Raw genomic sequence first — 22,207 nt, forward strand, 5'->3', positions numbered from 1 at the left:
TCTGAATAATCTGAGGTGCATATGACAGTTTATGAGATTGCAATGAGATATTTTTCCATTCTCAGAAAACTCTCTATTTAAATTCCTCTCTCATACCCCCCTGTAAGTAGCCTTCCATTTATGTAAGGTGTTGGGGAGCCTTTAAACATAAGATATATAACCCCTACCAACTTGTTGACCCACTAAAGTTTCAGAAGTCAGCTTAAGTTTTTCACCCCCTGCTGTTAGTTGTTCTACCTGAATTACATAGTAACATAGTAGATGACGGCAGAAAAAGACCTGCACGGTTCATCCAGTCTGCCCAACAAGGTAAACTCACATGTGCCATTTTTTGTGTATACCTTACCTTGATTTGTACCTGTCTTTTTTAGGGCACAGACCATATAAGTCTGCCCAGCACTATCCCCGCCCCCCAACCCCCTGCCCCGCCTCCCACCACCGGCTCTGGCACAGACCGTATAAGTCTGCCCAGCACTATCCCCGCTTCCTAACCACCAGCCCCGCCTCCCACCTCCGGCTCTGGCACAGACCGTATAATGTTTATCTTGAAGGTAAGGGAATACATCTCTAGCTGCCAGTTGGTAGCAATCTTGTAACGTTCCAAAATGTAGAATTTGGACATCTTCTATAAATTGTCAAAATACAGAAGACCATGTCTTTTCCTTCTTTGAAACAAGCTATTGCCACGCCCAGGTACAAAGTTATCTGTACATCCCAGAGGTTGAAAATAAGCGAGTGGAGGAGTGGCCTAGTGGTTAGGGTGGTGGACTTTGGTCCTGAGGAACTGAGTTCGATTCCCGGCACAGGCAGCTCCTTGTGACTCTGGGCAAGTCACTTAACCCTCCGTTGCCCGCTGCTTTGAGCCTGCCATGAGTGGGAAAGCGCGGGGTACAAATGTAACAAAAAATAAAAATAAGCCCATATCTTATCCTCCAGTAAATGGGGACGTGTCTTGATCCTTAGGCCCGTAGTGATCCTCATAAATGGGTTTTGGACCTCTTAATGTCTTTGAGCATGCTAGGTGCCCAGGAGAGAAATTCCAACTTAAAAGTACTAGCCCCTTGTTTTGCTAGGACCCATTGTTTGCATGGGGGTACCTGCCACTCTTGGTAATATTTGTCCAGATTGGGTATTCCTATCCCCCCATTCCCCTGAGATTGGAACATAGCCTCCCCATGCCACTCTGGATCTCTTCCTTCCCCCATATAAAACAAAATATCTTTTTGTGCCAACGTTGAACTATTATAGGAGGTAGTTCAACAGGGAGAACTTGGAATAAATATAAACATTTAGGGAGAACCATCATACTTGCTGTCTCCATCCTTCCTATCCAGGGCAATATTAATTTTTCCCACCTGTCTAAATCTTGGTTCCAACTGAAGAGTGTCTCCCGGTCTGCCCCTAGTTTGATAGCCAAATATTTAATAGAGCCAGAAACCCATTGAAAGGGAAAACATTTCCTAAGATTCGCCCCCTGTCCTTTGGAAAGGGATATGTTCAAAATCTCTGTCTTTGTGAGTTTAACTCTGAATCCCAATAAGCTTCCCTATTCTGCCATTAGCTCCTGTAAAGCAATTTGGGCCTTTTCTTTACCTTGAATCAGTATCAAACAGGGGTGGACTGACCATTCGGGAAGTGCCCAAGGACCCAGAGGCTCCAGGGGGCCCAGAGGCGCTGCCTGGTTGCCCTTGCTCACTACTGCCGCCACCGCACACTACGCCTGGTGGTCTAGTGGCCGCCGCTGCGAACGCTGCAGATCCGGTACAGAGCCCCGTGCTTACAACACTGACTGCGAGGCTTGCTGGAATCCCGCCCTTGCGACACACTTTCTGCTTCAGTGGGGGGAGATCCAGCAGAGCCTCACTGTCAGTATTGCAGCACGCGGCTCTGTACCAACAGGCAGGTAGCTTTTTGTTTTGTTTTGTTTTTTTAGAGCTCAGAAGCACTGCAATATGGAGCCAGTTTGAAATGGGGTGGTGGGGGTCGGGAAGACGGACTGCAGCAGCCAGATCCCCGTGGGACCGACTAAGAAGATTAGATTGAGAACAGGCCAGGGGACAGCATGTTTTGTGGAATGCAGTGGTATATTGTAAGGCTTCCCAGTGCAGATTTCCTGATGAAGAACCCATCAGGAAACAGGATATCCTCACTGAAATTTGGCCATCTGTATTGTATTGAAGTTAGAACAGAGTAGAAAAATGAGCACACAAATATAGAGTTTATAATTGCTTTTTCTACCAGCTACAATAATTTTTGAAGCTGTTTTAGTGATATTTAATTTTTATTTCATAATAAATGGTGAAAGGATAGGTAACTTTCTAGAAGCCAACAGGTTACAGGACCTGAGGCAACATGGCTTTACTAAAGGAAAATCCTGCCAAACAAATTTTATTGACTTCTTTGACTGGGTGACCTAAGAACTGGATGAAGGACGTGCGGTAGATGTAATCTACTTGGACGTCAGCAAAGCCTTTGATACAGTCCCCCACAGAAGACTCATGAATAAGCTGAAAGGGTTGAACTTAGGACTGAAATTGGTGAACTGGATAAGAAACTGGTTGATCAACAGGTGGCAGAGGGTGGTGGTAAATGGAATCCGCTCGGAGGAAAGGAAGGTGAGCAGTGGAGTTCCTCAGGGGTCGGTGCTGGGGCCTATTCTGTTTAATATATTTGTGGAAGATATTGTTGAAGGGTTGGAAGGAAAGGTGTTCCTTTTTGCGGATGACACGAAAATAGCCAATAGAGTGGATACCCTGGAGGGAGTAGAAATGGTGAGAAGGGATCTCCGAACCTTAGAAGAATGGTCGAGGGTCTGGCAGTTAAATTTAATATGAAATCTTTAGAAACTGCTGTTTTAGTTTCTATATTCTTTTTTTCTGCTTTTTTATTATGCTGTGACTTGTGTGTACATAAAGGTGATAGAATTCAACTTATGATGTGGGTGCTCAGTAAAACGCATGCTGCTAAGGCTGGACTACTAGGACGCAACATGAGAAACCCAACATTGCACCTCAGCCCTCCCTACCTCCTAATTCAGAGCTTACTATCTGGTGTTGCTAAACAGCATGATTAAACAATCGGTAGGCATATAAATGATCGTAAAACTAGTACTTAGCTTGGGGCTGGATATTTTTGACAGGAAACCATTGGGTGCTCCTCAGTAGAGCCTCAGCTTTGTCAATGAAAATCCGTGCTCGTGTCAAAGGTGAAAGTGGATGAAACTTCAACTCTATTCTTAATCAACAGTTCGTTTTGTGTGTCTTCATTCTATCATCTCTTATGTTCTCAACACAACTTGTGTTTCATTCTTATCGCATCGTTAGGAGAACTTAATCTTATAGAACTGGAGCCATGCTCTCATTTGTTGTGACCACTAATAGGTGTTCCGCCTAACTCTCCCACGGTGATGTTTTTCAATGGTTCGCCGTGGGAGAGTTAGGGTGCCCGGTTGGTGTCCTGGGATGTGAGGGGGACCAGTGCACTACAAATGCTGGCTCCTCCCACGACCAAATGCCTTGGATTTGGCCAGGTTTGAGATTGCCGGCATTAGTTTCCATTATCTGTGAAAACCGATGCCGGCCATCTCAAACCCGGCCAGCTTTGACATTTGGCCGGGGCCAACCGTATTAGCGAAGAAAAAGATGGCAGGCCATCTTTTTCAAAAATATGGTTTGTCCACCCACTTACGGAGCCGACCCTGGAGATGGCCGGCCATAGAGATGGCCGGTGCCATTCGATTATGCCCCTCCACGTTGCATATGGGAAGCTTTCAAGTAAATTAAAAAGTTTTCAAATAAGTTTAAGGAAATCTTTTGTCCTCCACCTTTTAAGGCACTGTCTATCCAACTGGAACAGCTTTAGACTTTTTACAGATGGACCACGCTTTGGCAGCCCATTATTTCTAATAATCTTTTGCTGGATATGGTGGAACAGGAGTTTGGAGTGCTGGGCACAGAGGAATGGGGGCGGAGAGACTGGGGAACATTCTGGCCTGGGTATGGAGGGGTGGTAAGGGAGATCAGGGGGACATGGTGAAATTGGAGATCGTGGGATGTGCTGGGCATGGAGGAATGTGGGAAGGGAAATGGGGGGGGGGGTCATGCTGGGCATGGAGAAGGGTGGAAAGGGAGATTAGGGTGACATGCAGAGAATGAAAAAAAATCAGTGGAAGAAATTAAGAAGATAGGAGGAGGTAAAAACATGGCAAATGGACAAGAGACCCTGGACAGCGATTTAAGAGATAAGAAGGAGCAGAGACTGGGACCATAAAGGTAGAAAAATAATTTTATTTTCCATTTATTGACTACAATGTGTCAGTTTTGGGAACGGACATCTGCTATCTTTATATTTTGCACTGTACATGAGGAAATGCAACATTTTCTATTTCTCTGGTGTTGTGCTGCATGTAGAGTCTGGCGTCTTGAGCTTTCAAGCTAATTGCTGGTAACATATTTCTACTCTTAGGGGTCCTTTTAGTAAAACTTAGTATGCGTTAATGGGAATTAGTGTGCATTAAGTGCCTTGTGGCCCATAGGTATAAAATAGGACATGCAGCATTTAGCGCTGCGAATTCCATTAGCACTCGCTAAGCTTTAGTGAAATGCCCCTTAGTTTGTGGTCACTTATCCTGTGTTTGTGTCTGTAGGTGTGACCGTGTTGATTGAGGGGACCTGTAGTAGTAGTAATCCTGCTTGTTCAGTTTTCCCGATAAGTGTATTGATGCTCTGGCCTCACTGCGATATTTCCAATGCTGCCTTTTCCTAGGAAGGTCCTCTTTGGTGCTTTTATGGAATGGTAGATTTGGTCATTCAGGTCCCAAGTGACTTTTGTAGGGTTTTGTATAAATTCATAATATGCCTGCTGCTGGAGAGAGGTTATGTTGTGTTTCTTAGATTAATGTTTGGTTTACTCTTCTCCGCATTGATGTAGATTTTGTGATGTTTGCCAATCTCTTTAAGTACTGTATAATACATTTTTGAATAAAAAAAAACAATTATTTACTATTTATTAATTAGAATATGTCAGTTTTAAGAATATATATATATGCTTGAGCTGGTTTAAGACCTGGCAGGGAGTGAAGGAGTGGGGGCCCAGAGCACTCTCAGTCCGCCCCTGGTATTAAAAGGTCACCTGCAAACCCAGTCTGCCTGCCCATCCATGCCATCTGCTCTCCCTTTCCATCCCTTACAGATCCTATGTACTTGTCCCAAGCTTTCTGGAATTCAGATACAGTGTTCATCTCCACCAGGAGGCCGTTCCACGAATTTACTACCCTTTTGTGAAGAAGTGTTTAAAGAATGTCCATATCATTTGAATTAATATGTTTGAATTATGTATCCTTTCCTCATTCTGAGTGGAAAATTCAGATCATCGCATATATGTGCCCACTTATACGAAGGCGAGCTAACGACTGCCGGTGTGGTAATTCCGACACGGCCCTGCTATCACATTTTTGTAAAAAGGGTGGGGGGGGGGGGGGGGAGATGATTTCTTACTCAGTTTTGGAAATAACTAGTTGAAGTTTCAAGTGTGGTTATACTGATAAAACCTGTGTACACGTGGGTGTTGTCTACAGACCTCCGACACAATTGGATGATCTAGATAAAGATCTGGTCACAGATATCCATAAGTAGGGAAAGAAGAGAGAGGTGCTGTTGCTGGGAGATTTCAATCTGCCGGATGTAGATGGAAAGTTCTGTCTGCGGAATCGGAAAGAAGTAGAGAGATCGTGGATGCTTTTCAAAGTGCTCTGCTCACACAAATGGTGACAGAACCCACGAGGGAGGGAGCGACGCTGGATCTGGTGCTCACAAATGGGGATAGTGTGTTAAATGTCCGAGTGGGTGCCCACCTGGGCAGCAGTGACCATTAAACGGTTTGGTTTGATATGACGGCTGAAGTGGAGGGCGGCCACTCAAAAATCAAAGTCCTGGATTTCAAGCATGCTGACTTTAGTAAAATGGGGGAATACCTGAGGAAGGAGCTGATGGGATGGGAGGATGAATGAGAAGTGGAAGGACAGTGGTCCAAGCTGAAAAAAGCTATAAATAGGGCCACAAACCTTTATGTAAGGAGAGTAAATAAAAGCAAGAGAAAAAGGAAACCGATATGGTTCTCCAAACAAGTGGCTGAGAAAATAAAGGCTAAAGAGTTGGCATTCCTGAAATACAGAAAAACTGAAGAAGAAAAACACGGGGAGGAATACCGGATGAAACTGAAAGAAGCCAAGAGAGAGATATGTCTGACGAAAGTGCAAGCGGAAGAACAAATGGCTAGAAATGTAAGGAGGGGTGACAAAAATTTCTTCAGGTATATTAGTGAAAGGAGGAAGAATAAAAAGGGAATTGTGAGACTGAAAGATGCTGCGAACCGCTATGTAGATAATGATGAAGAAAAAACAAATTTGCTAAATAGATACTTTTGTTCTTTTTTCACAGAAGAAAATCCTGGAGCAGGACCGCGATTGACTGGCAAAAGTACATGTGAGAATGGAGTGGATATAGCACCGTTCACGGAAGAGTGTGTGTATGAACAACTTAAAAATCTAAAGGTGGACAAAGCAGTGAGACCAGACAGGATCCACCCCAGAAAAAGAAAACTGTTTGATTTCATTGTCTTCCAGAATTTGGAAAAATCCTGAACTTAGTTTATATTTCCTCACCTATCCTTCGAGGGTAGGTGACGAGGTTAGTTTTTGTGGTCCTCTCCCCATTCCTGGGTGCTGGGTTCCGGAAAAGCTGCCACGACTACTGACATCAGGCTAACCGGAATTCTGTTTCTTCCTTACATCACACCCAGGCGTGAGAGGCGGAGCTACAGTATGAGGAGAGACTAGTTGACCTGAACATGTATACTCTGGAGCAGGGGCGTATCTGGACTCCGGCGGTAGGGGGGGCCAGAGCCAGAGGGAGGGGGCACATTTTAGCCCCCCCCCCCCCCCCCCCCGCCGCCGAGCCCCCACCGCCACCAATGACTCTCTCCACCCCCCTCCCGCCGCCAACCCTCCCCCGCTGCCGTTGCTTACTTTTGCTGGCGGGGGACCCCAACCCCCGCCAGCCGAGGTCTGCTTCCACCTGCCGCTGCCGTAAAAACTTCTTCTTCAGCCGGCGGGGGACCCCAAACCCCCGCCAGCCGCCCCGCGGTGTTTAAAATTCATCTTCGGCCTCCGTGGCCGTGCTGCTCTGATAGGCGCTGTTGAAATCCACTTCGGAGTCTGACGTCGTTGTACGTTGTACGTGCTGCGACGTCAGACTCCGAAGTGGATTTCAACAGCGCCTATCAGAGCAGCACGGCCACGGAGGCCGAAGATGAATTTTAAACACCGCGGGGCGGCTGGCGGGGGTTTGGGGTCCCCCGCCGGCTGAAGAAGAAGTTTTTACGGCAGCGGCAGGTGGAAGCAGACCTCGGCTGGCGGGGGTTGGGGTCCCCCGCCAGCAAAAGTAAGCAACGGCAGCGGGGGAGGGTTGATGGCGGTAGGGGGGTCCAGGGCAAAATCTGCGGGGGCCCAGGCCCCTGAGGCCCCACGCAGATACGCCCCTGCTCTGGAGGAAAGGAGAAACAGGGGTGATATGATACAGACGTTCAAATATTTGAAAGGTATTAATCCGCAAACGAACCTTTTCCGGAGATGGGAAGGCGGTAGAACTAGAGGACATGAAATGAGATTGAAGGGGGGGCAGACTCAAGAAAAATGTCAGGAAGTATTTTTTCACGGAGAGAGTGGTGGATGCTTGGAATGCCCTCCCACTGGAGGTGGTGGAGAGGAAAACGGTAACGGAATTCAAACATGCGTGGGATAAACATAAAGGAATCCTGCTCAGAAGGAAGGGATCCCCAAAAGCTTAGCCGAGATTGGGAGGCAGAGCCGGTGGTGGGAGGTGGGGCTAGTGGTTGGGAGGCGGGGCTAGTATTGGGCAGACTTATACAGTCTGTGCCCTGACAATGGCAGGTACAAATCAAGGTAAGGTATACACAAAAAGTTGCACACGTGAAATTATCTTGTTGGGCAGACTGGATGGACCATGCAGGTCTTTTCCTGCCGTCATCTACTATGTTACTATCCAGCTTATAATCGAAAGTGATCACCGGCCATCTTCCGACACAAATCGGGAGATGACCGGCGATCTCGCAACGGTGGCCAAATCGGTATAATCGAAAGCCGCTATTTTGACACCATTGCCGCTTTCCCGTCGCAGAGCCGGTGAAAGTTCAAGGGGACGTGTTGGCAGCGACGCGAAGGCGGGGCATGGGCGGGGTTACGAAATGGCCGGGTTTAGCCCATAATGGAAAAAAAAGGCGGCGATGAAGAGCATTTGTACGCTTTTACTTGGTCCCTTTTTTTTCAGGTCCAAGCTTCAAAAAGGTGCCCGAACTGACCACATGACCACCGGAAGGAAGCAGAGATGACCTCCCCGTACTCCCTCAGTGGTCACTAACCCCCTCCCACCAAAAAAACCCCACTTTAAACACTTTTTTTTTTCCAGCTTGTATGCCAGCCTCAAATGCCAAACCCACCTCCATGACAGCAGAATGTGTTCTGTCCTCTGACAGCCTTTTCCTGCTTGTGATGTGGCTCTGGGGTGAGTGTGACACCTTTTCTGTTTATTTGCACTGCAGAGTCACATCAGCAATGCATTGTGGTGGGTGTAGGTATTGGTAGTTGGTAGGCTCTACTCCCCTGGTGCTTTCCCCCTGCTTACTGGGTCAGAGTGTGCCCTGTTTTGTTTCCTGTTGTAGTCCATGCGGTAGTGGCCATTTTTGTAAGCCAGTTTTAGATCCCTTTCCTGTGTTACTCACGTTAGAGAACGTAGTTCTTACCTTGAATGGTGCTGAAAGAGGGCATTGTACACCATTGTGCCAGCTCTGACCTACTGCTCATCTTAGTACCAGGGGACTCTTTGCCAGTGGGGCACAACCTCTGATCCGCAGTTAACTGTGAGTAAACGTGGTTATTTCAAGAAAGGACTTTTTTAGAGAGATTAGTCTTCAGGTGTGAACTGGGGTGCCAAAGTTATACAGCAGCAATAAGTCCAAGAGGCTGTATGCAGGTCCCTGGAGCAGTTTTAGTGGGTGCAGTACATTTGTGGGTAGTGGGTTTGGGGGGGGGGGGGTTGGGAGGCTCAGCTCCCAAAGTAAGGGAGCTATGCACATGGGAGCTTTTCTGAAGTCCACCGCAGTGACCCCTAGGGAGCCCGGTTGGTGTCCTGGCATGTCAGGGGGCCCAGTGCACTAAAAATGCTGGCTCCTCCCACAGCCAAATGCCTTGAATTTGGCTGGGGTTTGAGATGGCCGACATAACTTCCCATTATCGCTAAAAAATGAAGCCGGCCATCTCAAACCCCAGCCAAAGCCAATGCATTTGGCTGGCCGGAACCGTATTATCGAAACAAAAGATGGCCGGCCATCTTTTTCGAAAATACGGGTCTGACCAGCTGTTTGTGGTGCCGCCAAAATACATCGCCGGCTATGTATTTTGCCGGCGCCGTTCGATTATTCCCCTCTGTTATTTATATTTAGGTAATGACTAAATATAGTAAGTTTCTCTCTTTAAACACTCTTTTAACTCTCTCTTTAAACATACACTCAAATCCATCTCATCAATAGTTTGTGTTATATCTTAATATTAATCTTTATTGGTTATATTATTGCTTCAGGAGAAGCTGGAACTTTAGTTACAAAAACATCTGCAAGGTTCAGATGCGCATTGCCCCAGGTATGAATAAGTACCTGTATATACTATGTAAACCTCTTTGAATGTAGTTACAAAAACACAGAAAGGCAGTCTATCAAGCCCCATTCTCTTTCCCCTTTCCCTTCTAAAGAAAATCTATACAAACTGATATTATGATATGGAAAAAAAAATCCAATTTGAAGGACGTTCTGAAGTGATTTCAGTTGTGTTTTCAGACATGAACTGGTTCCTGAACAAGGAGGAATTCCAGAGTTTAATTACACTTTGAGTGAAGAAATATTTTCTCTGATTTGTTTAAATTTTCTACTTTGTAGCTTCATTGCATGCCCCTAGTCCTAGTATTTTTGGAAAGAGTAAACAAAGAATTCACGTTTACCCGTTCCATTCCACTCATTATTTTATAGATCTCTTATCATATCTACTCTCAGCCATCTTTTCTCCAACCTGAAGAGCCCATGTCACCTTAGCCTTTTCTTCATAGGGAAGTCTACCCGTTCCATTCCACTCATTATTTATAGACCTGTATCACCTTAGCCTTTCTTCATAGGGAAGTCGTCCCATACCCTTTGTCATTTTCGTCGCCTTTCTCTGTACCTTTTCTAATTCCACTATATCTTTTTTGAGATGTGGTGACCAAAATTGAACACAATATTCGAAGTGCGGTAGCACTATGGAGCGATACAAAAGCATTATAACATGGTCATTTTTGTTTTCCATTCCTTTCCTAATAATGCTTAACATTCTTTCTTAGCTGCCGCCGCAGCCGCCGCCGCACACTGAACAAAAGGTTTCATCGTATCAACAATGACACCTAGATCCCTTTCTTGGTCGGTGACTCCCTAATATGGAACCTTGATTTACGAAACTATAGTTCGGGTTCCTCTTGCCCACATGCATCACTTTGCACTTGATCGTATTAAATGTCATCTGCCATTTGGACGCCCAGTCTCCCAATCTCGTAAGATCCTCTTGTAATTTTTCACAATCCTTCCGCGATTTAACGACTTTGAATAACTTTCAGGCTTATTTTCAAAAGAGAAGGACGCCCATCTTCGACACAAATCGCAAGCTGGGTGTCCTTCTCCCAGGGTTGCCCAAATCGGTATAATTGAAAGCCGATTTTGGGCGTCCCCAACTTCTTTCCGTCACGGGGATGACCAAAGTTCCCTGGAGGGCGTGTCGGAGGCATAGTGAAGGCGGGACTTGGGCGTCCTCGACCCATAATCGAAAAAAGAAGGGCGTCCCTGACGAGCACTTGGACTACTTTACTTGGTCCTTTTTTTGTTAAGACCAAGCCACGAAAAGTGCCCGAACTGACTAGATGACTACCGGAGGGAATCGGGGATGACCTTCCTTTACTCCCCCAGTGATCACTAACCCCCTCCCACCCTCAAAAAAAATCTTTAAAAATATTTTTTGCCAGCCTCAAATGTCATACTTCGGTCCATCGCAGCAGTATGCAGGTACTTGGAGCAGTTTTAGTGGGTTCAGTGCACTTCTGACAGGCGGACCAGGCCCATCCCCCGCCCCTACATGTTACACTTGTGGTGGTAAATGTGAGCCCTCCAAAACCCACCAGAAACCCACTGTACCCACATCTAGGTGCCCCCCTTCACCCATAAGGGCTATGGTAGTGGTGTACAGTTGTGGGTAGTGGGTTTTGGTGGGGTTTTGGCGGGCTCAGCACACAAGGTAAGGGAGCTATGCACCTAGGGAGCAATTTCTGAAGTCCACTGCAGTGCCCCTTAGGGTGCCCGGTTGGTGTCCTGGCATGTGAGGGGGACCAGTGCACTACGAATGCTGGCTTCTCCCATGACCAAATGACATGGATTTGGTCATTTCTGAGATGGACGTCCTCAGTTTTCATTATCACTGAAAATTATAAACAACCAAGTCTAAGGACAACCATCTCTAAGGACGACCTAAATTTTAAGAAATGAGCATCCCTGACCATATTATCGAAGCGAAAGATGGACGTCCATCTTGTTTCGATAATACGGGTTTCCCCGCCCCTTCACGGGGACGTCCTGCGAGGACGTCCTCAGAAAAACTTGGGCGTCCCTTTCGATTATACCCCTCTTTGTGTCATCAGCAAATGTAATTACCTCACTAGTTACTCCCATCTCTAGATAATTTATAAATATGTTAAAAAGCAGCGGTCCCAGCACAGACCCCTTGGTAACCCCACTCTCTTCCCTTCTCCTCTGAGAATACTGACCATTTAATCCTACTCTCTGTTTTCTATATTTTAACCAGTTTTTTTTATCCAAAATAGAACACTACCTCCTATCCCATGACTTTCCAATTTCCTCTGGAGTCTTTCATGAGGTACTTTGTCAAATACCTTTTGAAAATCCAGATACACAATATCGACCGGCTCACCTTTATCCACATGTTTGCTCACCCCTTCAAAGAAATGTAATAGATTGGTGAGGCAAGATTTCCCTTCACTAAATCCATTTTGGCTTTGTTTCATTAATCCATGCTTTTGATTATGCTCTGTAATTATGTTCTTTATAATAATCTCTATCATTTTGTCCTTCACTGATGTCAGGCTCACTGGTGTATAATTTTCCGGATCTCCTCTGAAACAATTTTTTTAAATTTCATTACATTGGCCACCTTCCAATCTTCCGGTACTATGCTTGAGTTTAAAGATAAATTATATATTACTAACAGTAGTTCTGCAAGTTCATTTTTCAATTCTATCAGTACTCTAATATAAACTCTTAGTGCAACATACTTAGATTCTGGGGAACTGGGTTTGATTCCCATTGCAGCTCCTTGTGACTCTGGGCAAGACACTTAACCCTCCATTGCCCCAGGTACAAATAAGTACCTGTATATACTATGTACACCACTTTGAATGTAGTTGCGAAAACCACAGAAAGGCGGTATGTCAAGTCTTATTCCCTCCCCTCCTCTTGTCCTAATTAGAATAATTGACTATAAATCAGTGGCGTACCAAGGGGGGGGCGGTGGGGCGGTCCGCCCCGGGTGCCAGTGGGTGGGGGGTGCTCAGCTCCCGCCGCCTCCCGTGGCCGTTCCCGCGGTGCCGCACATTAAAAAAAAACGGCGAAGCAGCGTCGCAGGCAGCGCCCCTCGTGCCCTGCTTGTAAAAAAAAAAAAAAAAATTAAATCTCCTTCCTTCTCCTTCTCGTCTTGACGTCGACTCGGGCCTTCCAATCAATTTGATTGGAAGGCCTGAGTCGACGTCAAGACGAGGAGAAGGAAGGAGATTTGATTTTTTTTACAAGCAGGGCACGAAGCGCTGCCTGCGACGCTGCTTCGCCGGTTTTAACGGGACTGAGTTGGGGAAGGAGAGGGGCGAAAGGGACTCGGGTGGGGGTGTTCAGAGGGGAGAAGGGGACTGGGGTGGGGGTCTCAGACAGGGGAGGGGAGAAGGGGACTGGGGTGGGGATCTCAGAGGGGAGAAGGGGACTGGGGTGGTGGTGTTCAGAGGGGAGAAGGGGACTGGGGTGGTGGTGTTCAGAGGGGAAAAGGGGAGGGGAGAAGGGGACGGGTGGGGGTCTCAGAGGGGGGAAGGGGAGGGGAGAAGGGGACTGGGGTGGGGGTCTCAGAGGGGGGAAGGGGAGGGGAGAAGGGGACTGGGGTGGGCGTGTTCAGAGGGGAGAAGGGGACTGGGGTGGGGGTCTCAGAGGGGAGAAGGGGAGGGGAGAAGGGGACTGGGGTGGGGGTGTTCAGAGGAGAGAAGGGGACTGGGGAGGGGGTCTCAGACAGGGGAGGGGAGAAGGGGACTGTGGTGGGGGTCTCAGACAGGAGAAGGGGAGGGGAGAAGGGGACTGGGTGGGGGTGTTCAGAGGGGAGAAGGGGGCTGGAACTGGGGGCTGAAAAAAGGGGCAGAGAGAGAGAGGGGACAGATCCTAGATGGAAGGGGGAGCGAGAGGGAGGGCAGACCCTGGATGGATGGGAGAGGGAGGGCAAATGGTGGATTGAAGGGGCAGAGAGAAAGGACAGACAGTGGAGTGGATGGAAGGGAAAGGGCAGACAGTGAATGGAAGGGGCAGAGATAGAGGGCAGATGTGGCTGGAAGGAGCAGGGAGAGAGGGCAGACATTGGATGGAAGGGACGGCAGAGAGGGCAGACACTGGATGGCAGAGAGAGAGAGTGAAGACAGATGCTGGATGGAAGGAAGACGGTGAAAAGAAGATGAGGAAAGCAGAAACCAGAGACAACACACTGTAAATAAAATACATTTTTTTATTTTTTTTGCTTTAGGATAAAGTATTTTCTCCGAGGACAAGCAGGCTGCTTGTTCTCACGACTGGGTGACGTCCGCGGCAGCCCCCACCAACCGGAAAGAAGCTTCGCGGGACGGTCGGCACGCAGGGCACGCCCACCGCGCATGCGCGGCCGTCTTCCCGCCCGTGCGCGACCGCTCCCGCCAGTTCCTTTTTTTCCGCGCCTGGAGAGAGTCGTGCCTTGCCGCTCTCTCTACTTCAGCCGCCGGATTCTTGCGATCGCGTATACGCGGATCGCGCTTCGTTAATTTAATTTAATTCCTTTTATTATATTTTCTTTTACAAAAAAAAAAAAAAAAAAAGACCGCGTGTGGAGCACGCGCTCCCCTTTTCCCTCGCTTCTAGCGGGGACGTCACGTTGCGGCCTAGTGGTCGCTCGGTCGTTTATTTTTTCGTGGTGTGATTTTAGCCACCATTGACGACTTTGACTTCGCCGACGCGATTTTTCCGTCGATGTCCTCGAAGGTCCCGAGTGGATTTAAAAAGTGTGGTCGCTGCGGCCGGCCGATCTCGCAGACCGACACCCACGCTTGGTGCCTCCAGTGCCTCGGGCCGGAGCACAATCTCAAGTCGTGTGCTTTGTGTCTCGGTCTCCGGAAACGGACTCAGGTTGCGAGGCAAGTTCTGCGGGACCGTCTTTTTGGAACTTGCGCCGGCCCCTCGACGTCGACCTCGACGGCATCGGTATCGAAGGCCGGTTCTTCGGTACCGGTATCGATGCCCGAGACATCGGCACCGATGGCAGCGACCCCAAGAGAACAGGTCCCGTCGGCCCGCCGGTCCGCCGGTGAGAGTGGGGTTGAGAGGCCGCGTGGGCAGTCGGCCCCGGTCACTCCCTCAGCTCGTGAGCCACGGGACCGAACCCTGTCTGACCCGGTGCCTCGAGACCGAGGGGGATCGACCTCCTCCTCCTCCATGCCCTCCGGCGCCGGTGACGTGCATCGAAAAAAGGACAAGAAGCGTCGTCACCGGGCGCCCTCGGTGCATCCCGAAGAGGAGTCGACGCCGAAGCGTCATCGTCGAGAGGAGAGGTCCCCGTCGGTTGTGGAGGTACCGACGCGTCGGGGTTCCGGCACCTCGGTGCCGTCTCCTGGCTCCCAGCAGCTTCCGGCACCAACACCCTTACCGGCCCCACCGCCTTTCCCGGCAGCGGGCCTGGACGAGTGCCTCAGAGCCATCCTTCCGGGGATCCTGGAAGGGCTGATGCGCCAGGCTGTGCCAGCAGGCGCCGGGGCCGTCGACACCGCCGCCGCTTGCGGTGCCGGTCTCGACCGCCACGCAGGTGGAGTCCCCGTCGACGTCGATGGAGGGAGCTCCGTCCCCGCCGGCGCGGGAGTCCACCACTCGACGACACCGAGACCTTGGTGCCTCGACGTCGAGCCGGGCCCGGTACCGGACTCAGCTACATGAGCTAATGTCCGATACCGAGGATGAGGACTCGTGGGGGGAAGAGGAGGACCCGAGATATTTCTCCTCAGAGGAGTCTACGGGCCTTCCCTCGGACCCCACGCCTTCACCGGAGAGGAAGCTCTCACCTCCTGAGAGTCTCTCCTTTGCCTCCTTTGTGCGGGATATGTCTATCAGCATTCCCTTCCCCGTGGTCTCTGTGGAAGAGCCGAGGGCCGAGATGCTCGAGGTCCTCGACTATCCATCACCACCTAGAGAGTCCTCCACGGTGCCGCTGCACAATGTCCTGAAGGAGACGCTGCTTCGGAACTGGGTGCGACCATTAACTAACCCCACCATTCCCAAGAAAGCAGAGTCCCAGTACAGGATCCACTCTGACCCGGAGCTCATGCGGCCCCAATTGCCCCATGACTCGGCGGTCGTGGATTCCGCTCTCAAGAGGGCACGGAGTTCGAGGGATACCGCCTCGGCGCCCCCGGGGCGGGAGTCTCGCACTCTGGACTCGTTTGGGAGGAAGGCCTACCAATCCTCCATGCTCGTGACCCGCATCCAGTCATACCTGCTCTATATGAGCATCCACATGCGGACCAATGTGCAACAGCTGGCGGACCTGGTCGATAAGCTCCCGCCGGAGCAGTCCAGGCCTTATCAGGAGGTGGTCAGGCAGCTGAAGGCTTGCAGAAAGTTCCTGTCCAGGGGTATTTTTGACACCTGTGACGTGGCGTCTCGTGCTGCGGCCCAAGGTATAGTGATGCGCAGGCTCTCATGGCTGCGTGCCTCTGACCTGGACAACCGCACCCAGCAGAGACTGGCTGACGTCCCTTGCCGGGGGGATAACATTTTTGGTGAGAAGGTCGAGCAGATGGTGGACCAACTGCACCAGCGGGAAACCGCTCTCGACAAGCTCTCCCACCGGGCGCCTTCAGCATCCGCCCCCACAGGTGGGCGTTTTTCCCGGGCCCGGCAGGCTGCACCCTATTCTTTTGCGAAGCGTAGGTACAACCAGCCGGCCCGAAGGCCTCGTCAGGCACAGGGACAGCCCCAGCGCGCTCGTTCTCGTCAACAGCGTGCGCCTAAGCAGCCCCCTGCGCCTCCACAGCAAAAGCCGGGGACGGGCTTTTGACTGGATCCACGGGAACATAGCCGCCCTACAAGTGTCCGTACCGGACGATCTACCGGTCGGAGGGAGGTTAAAATTTTTTCACCAAAGGTGGCCTCTCATAACCTCCGACCAGTGGGTTCTCCAAATAGTGCGGTGCGGATACGCCCTGAATTTGGCCTCCCTGCCTCCAAATTGTCCTCCGGGAGCTCAGTCTTTCAGCTCCCATCACAAGCAGGTACTTGCAGAGGAACTCTCCGCCCTTCTCAGCGCCAATGCGGTCGAGCCCGTACCACCCGGGCAGGAAGGGCAGGGATTCTATTCCAGGTACTTCCTTGTGGAAAAGAAAACAGGGGGGATGCGTCCCATCCTAGACCTGAGAGGCCTGAACAAATTCCTGGTCAAAGAAAAGTTCAGGATGCTTTCCTTGGGCACCCTTCTGCCAATGATTCAGAAAAACGATTGGCTATGTTCCGTGGATTTAAAGGACGCATATACTCACATACCGATACTGCCAGCTCACAGACAGTATCTCAGATTCCGCCTGGGCGCACGCCACTTTCAGTATTGTGTGCTGCCATTTGGGCTCGCCTCTGCCCCACGAGTGTTTACCAAGTGCCTCGTGGTGGTAGCGGCCTACCTACGCAAGCTGGGAGTGCACGTGTTCCCATATCTCGACGATTGGCTGGTCAAGAACACCTCGGAGGCAGGAGCCCTCCGGTCCATGCAGTGCACTATTCAACTTCTGGAGCTGCTAGGGTTTGTGATAAATTACCCAAAGTCCCATCTCCAGCCATCCCAGTCTCTGGAATTCATAGGAGCGCTGCTGAATACCCAGACGGCTCAGGCCTACCTTCCCGAAGCGAGGGCCACCAATCTTCTGGCCCTGGCTTCGCAGACCAGGGCGTCCCAGCAGATCACAGCTCGGCAGACGTTGAGACTCCTGGGTCATATGGCCTCCACAGTTCATGTGACTCCCATGGCTCGTCTTCACATGAGATCTGCTCAATGGACCCTAGCTTCCCAGTGGTTCCAAGCCACCGGGAATCTAGAAGATGTCATACGCCTCTCCACCAGCTGCCGCACTTCACTGCTCTGGTGGACCATCCGGACCAATTTGACACTGGGACGTCCATTTCAAATTCCACAGCCCACGAAAGTGCTGACGACGGATGCCTCTCGCCTGGGGTGGGGAGCTCATGTCGATGGGCTGCACACCCAGGGTCTGTGGTCCCTCCAGGAAAAGGATCTGCAGATCAACCTCCTGGAGCTCCGAGCGATCTGGAACGCACTGAAGGCTTTCAGAGATCGGCTGTCCTACCAAATTATCCAAATTCGGACAGACAATCAGGTTGCAATGTATTACGTCAACAAGCAGGGGGGCACCGGATCTCGCCCCCTGTGTCAGGAAGCCGTCGGGATGTGGCGCTGGGCATGCCAGCACAGCATGCTTCTCCAGGCCACATACCTGGCAGGCGTAAACAACAGTCTGGCCGACAGACTGAGCAGAGTCATGCAACCGCACGAGTGGTCGCTCCATGCCAGAGTGGTACGCAAGATCTTCCGAGAGTGGGGCACCCCCTCGGTGGATCTTTTCGCCTCCCAGACCAACCACAAGCTGCCTCTGTTCTGTTCCAGACTTCAGACACACGGCAGGCTAGCGTCAGATGCCTTTCTCCTTCATTGGGGGACCGGCCTCCTGTATGCTTATCCTCCCATACCTTTGGTGGGGAAGACCTTACTGAAGCTCAAGCAAGACCGCGGCACCATGATTCTGATAGCGCCCTTTTGGCCCCGTCAGATCTGGTTCCCTCTTCTTCTGGAGTTGTCCTCCGAAGAACCGTGGAGATTGGAGTGTTTTCCGACTCTCATTTCGCAGAACGACGGAGCGTTGCTGCACCCCAACCTTCAATCCCTGGCTCTCACGGCCTGGATGTTGAGGGCGTAGACTTCGCTGCGTTGGGTCTGTCTGAGGGTGTCTCCCGGGTCTTGCTTGCCTCTAGGAAGGATTCCACTAAAAAGAGTTACTTTTTCAAGTGGAGGAGGTTTGTCGTTTGGTGTGAGAGCAAGGCCCTAGAACCTCGTTCTTGTCCTGCACAAAACCTGCTTGAATACCTTCTGCACTTATCGGAGTCTGGCCTCAAGACCAACTCAGTAAGGAATCACCTTAGTGCGATTAGTGCTTTCCATTATCGTGTGGAGGGTAAAGCCATCTCTGGAGAGCCTTTAGTCGTTCGATTCATGAGAGGTTTGCTTTTGTCAAAGCCCCCTATCAAGCCTCCTACTGTGTCATGGGATCTCAACGTCGTCCTCACCCAGCTGATGAAACCTCCTTTTGAGCCACTGAATACCTGCCATCTGAAGTACTTGACCTGGAAGGTCATTTTCTTGGTGGCAGTTACTTCAGCTCGTAGGGTCAGTGAGCTTCAAGCCCTAGTAGCTCATGCTCCATATACTAAATTTCATCACAACAGAGTAGTGCTCCGCACTCACCCAAAGTTCCTGCCGAAGGTGGTGTCGGAGTTCCATCTTAACCAGTCAATTGTCTTGCCAACATTCTTCCCCAGGCCGCATACCCGCCCTGCTGAACGTCAGTTGCACACATTGGACTGCAAGAGAGCATTGGCCTTCTACTTGGAGCGGACACAGCCCAACAGACAGTCCGCCCAATTGTTTATTTCTTTCGACCCTAACAGGCTAGGGGTCGCTGTCGGGAAACGCACCATCTCCAATTGGCTAGCAGATTGCATTTCCTTCACTTACGCCCAGGCTGGACTGACTCTTGAGGGTCATGTCACGGCTCATAGTGTCAGAGCCATGGCAGCGTCGGTGGCCCACTTGAAGTCAGCCACTATTGAAGAGATCTGCAAGGCTGCGACGTGGTCATCTGTCCACACATTCACATCTCATTACTGCCTCCAGCAGGATACCCGACGCGACAGTCGGTTCGGGCAGTCGGTGCTGCAGAATCTGTTTGGGGTGTAAATCCAACTCCACCCTCCAGGACCCGAATTTATTCTGGTCAGGCTGCACTCTCAGTTAGTTGTTCTTCGTAGGTCAATTTCTGTTATACCCTCGCCGTTGCGAGGTTCCATTGACCTGGGTTCTTGTTTTGAGTGAGCCTGAGAGCTAGGGATACCCCAGTCGTGAGAACAAGCAGCCTGCTTGTCCTCGGAGAAAGGGTATGATACATACCTGTAGCAGTTGTTCTCCGAGGACAGCAGGCTGATTGTTCTCACCTACCCTCCCTCCTCCCCTTTGGAGTTGTGTGTTTCATATTTTTGCTAGTCATTCAACTGGCGGGAGCGGTCGCGCACGGGCGGGAAGACGGCCGCGCATGCGCGGTGGGCGTGCCCTGCGTGCCGACCGTCCCGCGAAGCTTCTTTCCGGTTGGTGGGGGCTGCCGCGGACGTCACCCAGTCGTGAGAACAATCAGCCTGCTGTCCTCGGAGAACAACTGCTACAGGTATGTATCATACCCTGTAGATGTGTTAAATGTTTATAATAGAACATGTAAATAAGGTAATCTTTTTATTGGACTAATTTTAATACATTTTGACTAACTTTCGGAGAACAAAACCCCCTTCCTCAGGTCAGGATAGGATACTGTAACAGCACTATACTGTACTGACCCGAGGACGGAGGTTTTGGCCTCTGAAAGCTAAATGTATTAGTCCAATAAAATGGTATTATTTTACTTTCTATATTTGTTTTATTTCTGTTTGTTAATTTGTAAAGTAGTGATTGGTACTTGTTAGTTTTTTTTCAAATTTACATCTGCTGTCTTTATATTTTGCACAGTACTAGGGGACAGTTTCTGTTTCTGTGGTGTTGCATTGTATGCAGAGTCTGGCATTGGGGGGTTCAGTTTAATTTTTGTCTAAATAGAAAGTTTATGATTACTTATTCTATAGTGGATTAGGGTGTATCTGTGTTTGTGAAAAAGACATGGCTTTCAGTTGGCATTGACTGTGCAGGATCTACGATCTGTACTATTCTGTCTGGTTTCGTTTTACAATAGGTGAATTGATGTTCTAGTGCTCACTGTAGTGTTTAAGATGCTTTCCTTTTCCTTGTGTGACTCGTAGAAATGACTGCTTATGGTATGGTAGAATTGCTCTATAGGTCCTGAGTGTTTTGTATTCTCGGCATGCCTAGTACTGGATTTGGGGGGGGGGGGGCGTTAAAAAATGACCGGCCCCGGGTGTCAACTACCCTAGGTACGCCACTGCTATAAATGTTGAGCTAGGGGTGGGTGGTAGCTGGGTAGGGGTTGGGAGTAAAGACTGAACTAGGCCCTGCTGTGCCTTCTAGCGTCTGTCTGTTAATGCTGTGGCAGAAAATTCAAGTTTTAAAACTATGGGTTAAAGGGTATGGAGACTAGTTAATAAAGTTTGTTTCTTTTTTTTTTCCTTTTTAGTTCTGTGTTTATCAATAATATACAATTCCTCTTATAAACCCAATCTTTGTTACCAAGCACAGAGCAAAATCACGTCACTTACCCAGTGAAATGTCCTCTTCTCTCAGAACGTCTCAAAAAGAAAGTTAATTGGTACCTTTCCTCTCTATATAGCTTGAATTCTAAGGAAACTGCTTCAAGCAAACCCTTTGAGGCTAACTCAGTAATCAGATTGCCTTTAGTAACCTTTGCAAATATTCTATTTAATTCATCTGAAAAGTAGAAATGATTCCCTGGTCCAGCGGTTGTATTTTGGAGGTGGTGGTTCTTGGGAAGACAGCTTACCTTGATTTTTCCATTTTTGCTGATTAGTGTTTCCACTGGAGAACGTGCAGGACAGTTGTCGAGAAGGAGGACTGTCTTTGGCTCAAGTTTAAGCTGCCTCGTATGAGCCCAAACAGATGGCACAAAATGCTTATGATACCATTCTTGAAATATGTCCGATGTCATCCAAGCGTTTTTGCTGCTGTTGTTTTTGAATGTTTGTGTGTTTATATTTTTATGGTGAAAGCAGTGCAGGGATTTTGACTTCCCAATGCAGAGTAGTTTCAGTTTGTGTGAATCCATTTTGTTCATACAAAAAAGCAGTGTTACATGATCCTTAATCTCCTTGAAACCCTCTGCCTTTTGTTCATCAGTTTTGCAGGCAAGTGTTTTGTCTGAGAGCTTTTGGTAACAGAACCCCGTTTCATCTGCATTATAGATTAGCTCTGGCGAATATCCATTTTCATTTATTAAGGTGCGTAGTTTAACTGCACAGTCATTAGCAGGAGCTGTCTCAGCTGGATGAATTTCACCTGATATGGCAACTTGCCAAATTCCGTGACGACGTTTAAAACACCATAACCATCTATATTGCGTGCTTTGAATTGCCTTGAAATTCCTTGCTCACTGTCAAGGTTTTGTTTCAGAGACGTATGACGTATAATGGCCTTAGAAATTGGCATTCCTTCTGCCCTTTCCTGTGTGAATCATGTGAACACAGCCTTATCCAAATTATTGTCTGTGCTGAGTTTTAATCTCTCTTCCTTTGCAAACCCTCACTCTCGTCGAAATCCAAGATGGATTCCCTTAACTTGGATTCTTTCTTGATCCAGCCATGAAGAGTTGCTTCTCTAACACCAAGCTTACAAGACACATTTGCCTGAGTAGGGCCCGTCTTTAGCATATCCAGTGCATTTAGTTTTTCTTTGATTGTCCTTTTTTTTTGTTGTTGTTTACTTTTAGAAGACATTTCTTAGTGCTGTGCTTTAGTATATTCTGCACATGAACGGAAAGAGCTGACGGTT

At 49.1% G+C, this 22,207-nt stretch overlaps 2 protein-coding genes across 2 annotated transcripts in view; both read left to right on the forward strand.

The window, feature by feature from the left end:
- Positions 1–22,207, forward strand: part of LOC115466832 (gastrula zinc finger protein XlCGF26.1-like) — a 230,390-nt gene that overhangs the window by 54,405 nt on the left and 153,778 nt on the right. The gene's annotated exons all lie outside the window — the stretch shown is intronic.
- The window catches only part of LOC115466831 (E3 SUMO-protein ligase KIAA1586-like), a 42,585-nt gene that overhangs the window by 10,975 nt on the left and 9,403 nt on the right, over positions 1–22,207 (forward strand). The gene's annotated exons all lie outside the window — the stretch shown is intronic.

Source organism: Microcaecilia unicolor, chromosome 3 (assembly GCF_901765095.1).
Source record: "Microcaecilia unicolor chromosome 3, aMicUni1.1, whole genome shotgun sequence".
Classification (NCBI taxonomy): Eukaryota; Metazoa; Chordata; class Amphibia; order Gymnophiona; family Siphonopidae; genus Microcaecilia; species Microcaecilia unicolor.